General features: G+C 37.9%; 1 long non-coding RNA gene across 1 annotated transcript; it reads left to right on the top strand.

Annotated features, from left to right (window-relative positions):
• Positions 1 to 4,207: 4,207 nt before the first annotated feature.
• LOC145550103 (uncharacterized) lies at positions 4,208 to 6,282 on the top strand. Its single transcript, XR_014085950.1, has 2 exons — positions 4,208 to 4,295; positions 5,915 to 6,282. It is a non-coding gene; the product is annotated as an uncharacterized LOC145550103 (long non-coding RNA).
• Positions 6,283 to 7,655: the final 1,373 nt, after the last annotated feature.

The following is a 7,655-nucleotide window of genomic DNA, read 5'->3' as shown; positions in this document are numbered from 1 at the left end:
ATCTTTGATGTAACGTTAGCTTTCCATGTTGATTTGTGGTGTTCTTGCTTTGTTTAAAACAGCCATGCGTTAAATGTCTAAGAGTAACTTTTGGAGCGCTACGTTTTTTCAGTTTTCAGTTTTTTCAGTTAATTTGTTTCTTTCTGATACTGCGATTCAAGAAGTGTATCTTTTAATCACAGATGGGAAGTAACTAGTTACATATACTTGAGTATTTTAAAATCTTCTAGTAGTTGTTTTACTGCACAAAACCTTTTGCTACTTCTTGACTAATACAATTTTTATGTTACTATTCTTTGGGTATAGTATCTAGCCCCTGTATCCACCGTATGTTTCTCCACTAAATGAGTAAAAAAAAAACATGTTTTAACCTAAAAATGAACCAGACACACAGATACTATCGCATATATACATAACCTATTGTAAGTATTTACTTCAGAATATATGCAATAAATAGATTTAGAAATTTGGTTTTATAATGATGTTTTACTTGTTTTTGAAATACCACTTGCACATAACTTTACTTTTCTACGTTTCTGATTACACACATTTTATAAAGTAAATCAGATGTTATGATCAAAGAGTTACTCAATGCTTGAGTCGCCTTTTATCAAATCTGTTGAACGACTACTTTATGCTTCCATTTGAGTAAAATTACATTAAAGTAACTACTCTTTCAGGAGTACAATTTTGGTTACTCAACCTCTGCTTTTAATGAACTGAATGGTACTTTGTCACACATAAGAGCTATACAACAGGCAAAACCCCAACCATTTTACAATTATCATGAAATTGCAATATTTTTTTTTTGAACGAGAACTTGGCTACATCCCTAACAGTTACAACAATGAAAACAGATTTACATCAAAACAGTATGTCTCTGGGCAACAATAAAAGTAAGAGCATTTCCAATGAACTCCAATACAACCTAAAGAAAACCATTAAACACTTTGGCTAACCAGAGAAAAAGGCTTCAGTTTGCAGGGGAGCATAAATATTGGACTCTGGATCAATGGAAGAGTTCAGACTTACCTTCTTCCAGAGTGATTGGCTCATCAGGGTCAGAAGAGAGGCAGATGAAGTGATGCACCCATCATGCCTAGTGTCTACTGTACAAGCCTGTGGAGGCATTTTTATGATCTGAGGTTGCTGCAGTATATGAGGTCAAAGTTCAGAAAAATCAAGAGCCTAAAGAATCAATGTCTGCATGACAATGCAGAAGCTTTTCAAAACATAAAACTAAAGAAAATAAAACAGAAAGGGGTTTATGCTAATTTATTACATTGTTTAGATAGATATTATACTGGCACAATATTCATACCCCTCTCACATCAACTCAAATTCTTGCACCTTATTGTCACTGCACAAATGATTCATGGGAATTCAGACCTGTGCTTTCCCCCAACCCCTGCTCTCTGTGCAATTGTTCACATTCTTGACAAGCAGCCAGTTATGGAAGGAAAACATAAACCACATCCATGAATTACATTAATCCCGAGATTCAGGATGTTCTGCCACGTCGCTTTTGTTGGTCCGATGCATTTGCATAATCTGAGATAACTTTATTTTAGCAGGATTGTGTAATTTATATCTCTACAAGCTTAGTGTGAATCATCCTGTCCTCATTTTTGCCTTAATGTTGGTCAGCGAGCATCTCTGTCAGTTTAGTTACTCCTGGTCCATTAAGGGGTAGTGGGGGTCCTGAACCAGCCAGCTAATCCCACTTTACCCTCCATAGAATATGTGAGGGGTCTGCCTGCTGTCTTTTGTCAGAAAGATATGGAATCCCTCCTCTTGTACCATAAATCACTTATACAATTTGATTCAGTTATTATTCAGAGGCATATGTTGTAACTATAAATTGATTCCCCTACGGGCCTCAGGTTGGTTGCTTCTGGGAGCAAATCTTTACTTGCCGCGTCAGTCAGTTAAATTGAGTGGCAGGTTTGGATTTGAGTCATACTCTTTCTACTTCGGATAATAGATGGAACATCATTTTCTGTAAGGGGTGTTCTAACATAACCTCGCTTTAAATTTTTCCACAACTTTCTCCCGGACCTGTATGCTGTGTTCCTTGATCTTCATGATTGCTCACTCATGGTGAATAAGTGAACATGACCCCTGAAGACAGTTGGTTGCACTGGATTTTATGTCAGAGGAGTGTCACAAGAGATGGTTAAGAAGGGATGGCCTTAAATTGGCATTCAAATACAGGCTGTGAACAGTTGATTTGTAACTGAACGGTATGTAAATGTTCATAATAACTCTTTACTAAAGAGATATTGTGTAATAAACATTATGGAAGGGGTTATTTGTTTACCACAATGTTGCCATTGCGTCTGCATTGGGTCCCGTTGATCTATGGCTTAGGCAGAAACATAATCTTTTAACACTTATCTTACAGATTTTCCCCATTGTTGGATGATTTTTCAATGCATCCAAAATTGTATGCTGCTATTACCGTAAATAAAAACTGGATTAACTCATGTGGCTAACCAGTTTAGTATTGAATTGACCACCTGACACAAGTCAGGAGTCAGACTGTAATCACCAAATTGATCTGTTTGATTATGAAAATGTGGAATTAGGCATGTGTGCTGCATGGTCTCCCCCCCCTAAGCCACACAGAGACCTTTACTAAGCAGATTAGCTCAGTGAATCTGTGTCAGGAATCAGGATACTGTGCTGGGTGTCGATTCATGAGCTGAGAGTGTGAGAATAAAGACACAAAACATGTTTACGATAAAAGAGGTGGCAGTAAAGCCTCGAAAGCTTTTTTCAGCACAATAGTGACACCTGCTGCTCCTTTCTGAGTTACACGTGAACTTTGCCTGGGCGTTTGAACTGATCTTGCTCGGAAGAGCTGCCCTGTAGATGATCTATGATAAAAGAGGATAATACAGGAAAAGAGTTTTTGAATCCAGAGATATTTAAAGACTGTTTCCTGTGTTTGGATTTTACCTTGGACTGAGGAACAGAGTTGTGACTTGCAGCTGTCAGAGGTGAAGCACAGGAGTGAGTTTGCAACATGAGCAGACCAGATGTTGTCCTCCTGTCATGGAGAATACAGTCTATCACTCACACTGCAGGTGGTGGGAAAAAGAGGGGAGGGGAGGCACACAGGAGAAGAGAACGAACGAGTGAGAAACGAGGGCAAACAGGAAGCAGAGGCCTTAAAACACAATGCTCCCAGAGTTTCCTGCAGGCTCACACAGATAAGAAGCAGCACTTTGTTTAAAGGGGCATTTTTACCCCCAAACATTTCCCGCTTCTGAAAGCACATCTTGCAAAACTTGCAAAGCGGTTCGGCAGAACATCGGTGACATTGTGTGGTGCAAAAAGTGGAAGAAAAAGAGTGAAGAAAGCAAGGGCGTAGGAACAAGTTTATCATTGGGGGGGACACATATCGGAAACTTGGAAGATCCGCAAATAGCTTGAGCAAAAATGTCAAACAATGGTGTCATCAATGTGCTACTCTAATCTGACCCCTTGTAACGAGTAATCTAACGTGTTACTATTTACAATCCAATAATCAGATTAAAATTACGTATCCAAATTATGTATTTGTGATTATCTTTAGAAAACACATATTGTTGCTTTGTTCTTTTTCCTTGGGGAGATACGTTTCATATGTAACACCAGCGACACAAACGTAATCGACGGGGGGAAAAGAGATGCACATTTTCTAGCTGATGGATTAATTTTTCATTGAGTGATCAAATTACTCTTTCAAAGTAACTATGCCATCCATGGCAATAAACTAACTACACTATATATTATATGTGTGTAGACCTGTCACAATAACAAATTTTGATCTTTGATAAACAATATTATTGTTGTTTTTAGACCATTTTTAAGTAATAAATGTTAATGGCAAAATTATAATGCCAGAACACAATCTGAAAGATCAGTAAATTTAAAATTATAATGAACATTTAACACTGCATCTGGAAGGCATTTCAAATATCCAAAATAAATAAACAAAACGACAAATAAAATGAATTTTAAAGTCTTTGTAAATAACATTTTCCTTAGGCTATAATATAGCCTATCTACCACTAATGACAAAAAAAACGAACTTTTCTGCAAAATTCACCAACTATTCTTAAAAAGTATAAAATAAGTGGTATTTCAAGAGAGCAGAAGAAATCCTGTTTTTTGAACAATAACAATTTTTGTAGCTAATCTGTTGCTAAGAGATGAGTGTGTTTACTGGTAACCAAGAGCCACGAAGTGAACTTCAGATTTTAACTTTTGCGAAATTTTCCAACGGTAAATGTCTTGTATCTAATCAGGTAAGCGTTATTTCGAAAGAGCTTTTGTTTTATAAACTACTTGTTATTAATTTGGTTTTAAGAGATAAGCGGGTTTTTTCTGGTAACGAACTGCCACGAAGTATAAATCGAGATTTTTACTTTTGTGTTGAATGTATGTTTAGTATATTTGCCATTAATGACAAAAAACAATAACTTTTCTGCAAAATTCACCAACTGCACAATTCTTGTTAGTGTAAAATAAGTGGTATTTCAAAAGAGCGGGAGAAACATTATATTTTTTTATCAATAAGAATTTTTGTTGCTACGCTGTTAATCTGTTGCTTAGCGATGATCGCGTTTTCTGGTAACCAAGTTCCACAAAGTTCCATAAAGTAAACGTCTGACAGAGAGCAGAAGAAATCCTATGTTTTTTGAACAATAACAATTTTTGTTCCAATCTGTTGCTAAGAGATGAGTATGTTTACTGGTAACCAAGTTCCACAAAGTTCCGTAAAGTAAACGTCTGAGAGAGAGCAGAAGAAATCCTATGTTTTTTGAACAATAACAATTTTTGTTGCTAATCTGTTGCTAAGAGATGAGTGTGTTTACTGGTAACCAAGAGCCACGAAGTGAACTTCAGATTTTTACTTTTGCATAAGTAAAAATCAAAAAGCAGAGCACAAACATTTCTAATGTAACTATTGCCCACAATAAAAGTAGGCTTTTTTCTAAAATAAGCTTTTTAGCTATTTTGTTTATTTATTAACCATGTTTAGCACACTGAATGGAGGAAGTCAATGTAAGACAACATGCTAGTTATAGCCCACATGCCACTGGCTGCATTTAGGCTAATATTACCATTATTCAATCTTGATATTGCCTAATGTTTTGTGATACCAAGTATAGGCTACAGAACAAAGACAGAAATATTTACAGAAAGAGATGTTTAAGCAGAATCATTGCAAAGGCAGAAATGAGAAAAACACACAATTTATCTTAAACTCCTAGAACTGGCTTTAATTCTTGAATTAAAGGAACTCTGTTAAAAAACAGAAACACCTGCTTTAAAAGCAGACTTAAAATGTTCCTTCCTGTGAGCACCCTATGTATCATCTGATATTGTTCGGACAGGTTCAGATCTGATATCACTTGCCTTGTTAAATTTCCTGTTCCTAAGTTCTCTGACGAGGCCCAGAAATTTGATAACGAGTGAGATTTCAAAGTTCAGAAAGGTAGAAAGTTTGCAAATGATTTTTCTTACACTTTACAGTTATGCAGCACTTTGTGTTGATCAGAAGTAATCATCTTTGTTGTAAAATATCTTGGAATTTGTGGCTGCATCATTGCAAATGCTAGAAATAGTTATGGGATGTAAGCACTTCTGCACATGATGGTGCTTGTTAGAGAGCCCTAAATATTGTATGTTTATGTTATTTCCCTCAGTTACTCAACATATACTGTTACAGAAACTCACAGTTTCAGTGTTGGGGTCACATTATATTTGGGAAACGTTTGATAGTTGTGCACATAAAAAAAAAATAATGTAGTTTACTGCTAGGTGAAACGTTAGTTAAAATCAAACCTACTTGGAGATACTCAGACAATGTGTATATATATTTATTCATATTTATATACATTCCCTTCTCACGCTTCCGCAGGTGGACTCTTTCATCCACTGAGCTCGGGTCCTCTACCAGAAGTCTAGGAGCTTGAGGGTTCTGCGCAGTATCTTGGCTGTGCCTAGAACCTGACATTTCCGGACTGAGATGTCCGATGCTGTTCCTGGGATCTGTTTTAGCCACTGCTCCAGTTTGGGGGTGACTGCCCCGAGGGCCCTGATGACCACAGGCACTACCACAGGTCCCTGCGCTCCTCGGCCCTGTAGACACAGGGTGAATCCTAGCAACCTGCGGCCTCTTTGCCGGGAGCACCGGACGCCACCTGATGGTGTAGACCCGCCGATTTCTGCCAGGATCAGTTTGGTAAATGCCAGGTCACTGACAAATAAAACTTTCGTCATTAGGGATTTCTTTTCCTCTTATTGATTGGATGTTTTATTAACAGAATCATGGACAAGTGGTTTGGTGACTCCAGCATTTTTAATGAACTTGTACCGCGGAACTGCACCTATTTTAATGCTCCAAGGATGACAGAGTCCGGTGGAGGTATAGTGACTGTTTTTAAAAGCAGTCTTACTTGTAAACAGTTGCCTCTGGCCTCGTTTAGTAGCTTTGAGATCAGCCTATTTGAACTCGGCAGCTCTAACACTGTGCTGTGTGCGGCGGTCTATCAGGCACCGAAGTACAACAAAAACTTTATAAATGACTTTTCTGATTTTCTGGCTGATATCATGCCAAGGTATGACCGAGTTCTCATTGTTGGTGATTTTAATATTCATGTCTGTCGTCCTACTTCCCCTATGGCTCAGTCATTTCTTAATGTTACCGATTCTTTTAATTTTGTGCAGTCTGACTGGTGCTATCCATGAGCATGGTCACAGTCTTGATCTGGTTTTATCTTATGGTCTACCAGTTTGTAATTTAGTGATTGGTGACTCATTATTTTCAGACCATATGCCGGTTTTATTTGAGATAATGCTGTCCTGTGCTAAAGCTAAAGCTAAAGCATGCACTGCAGCTCAGTTCTATCGTGTTCTTAACCCTTCTACTGCTGGTCAGTTTTCTTCTGTTTTTAATCAATTTATTGGTGTATAAAGTGCTTCATAAATAAAGTTTGTATGGGATGGTATGGTACTGTGGTCTTCACCTTCCAGGCCTTTTCCAGTTCCTCTCTGAAGCCCTGGTATTTCTCCAGTTTCTCGTGCTCCTTTTTCCTGATGTTGTGGTCTTGGTACTGCTACATCCACCACAACGGCTTTCCTCTGTTGTTTATCCACCCCACAATGTCCGGTTGGTTCGTCATTACCATTTTGTCTGTCTGGATCTGGAAGTCCCACAGGATCTTATCTCGGTCATTCTCCACCACCTTTGGGGGTGTTCCCCACTTTGGTCTTCCAGTCCATATTCTGCATGGTTGTTCTAATACATTGTTTTTTAAAATGTCCATCACCTCTTAAATTATAACTTCCCTCTCTGTCACAAAACATTTTCTGTATATTGGGTGGAAGTTGCTGATTTCTGACCTTAAACATAAATTGTACAGTTTTAATATTTCAGTATTCTGGGACCTTGTTGCTCTGCTTGGGTTCCCCAAGGTTCAGTTTTGGGCCCACTCCTCTTTTTACTGTACATACGCCCAATAGGTTTTATTTTAAATCGCCACAGTAAAGGATTCCAAAAAGGTTTGGTTCCCTCAATTTAGAAAACTCAAGAAATCACCTGCCTTATTTACCTTCCTTGTTCCTCGTTTAGTCAGAATGTTGGATTTGAGGTGGAGCCC

The sequence above is a fragment of the Poecilia reticulata genome, chromosome 22 (genome assembly GCF_904066995.2).
Source record: "Poecilia reticulata chromosome 22, P_reticulata-male-v2, whole genome shotgun sequence".
NCBI lineage: Eukaryota > Metazoa > Chordata > Actinopteri > Cyprinodontiformes > Poeciliidae > Poecilia > Poecilia reticulata.
This window is presented reverse-complemented; position numbering and strand designations above follow the sequence as displayed.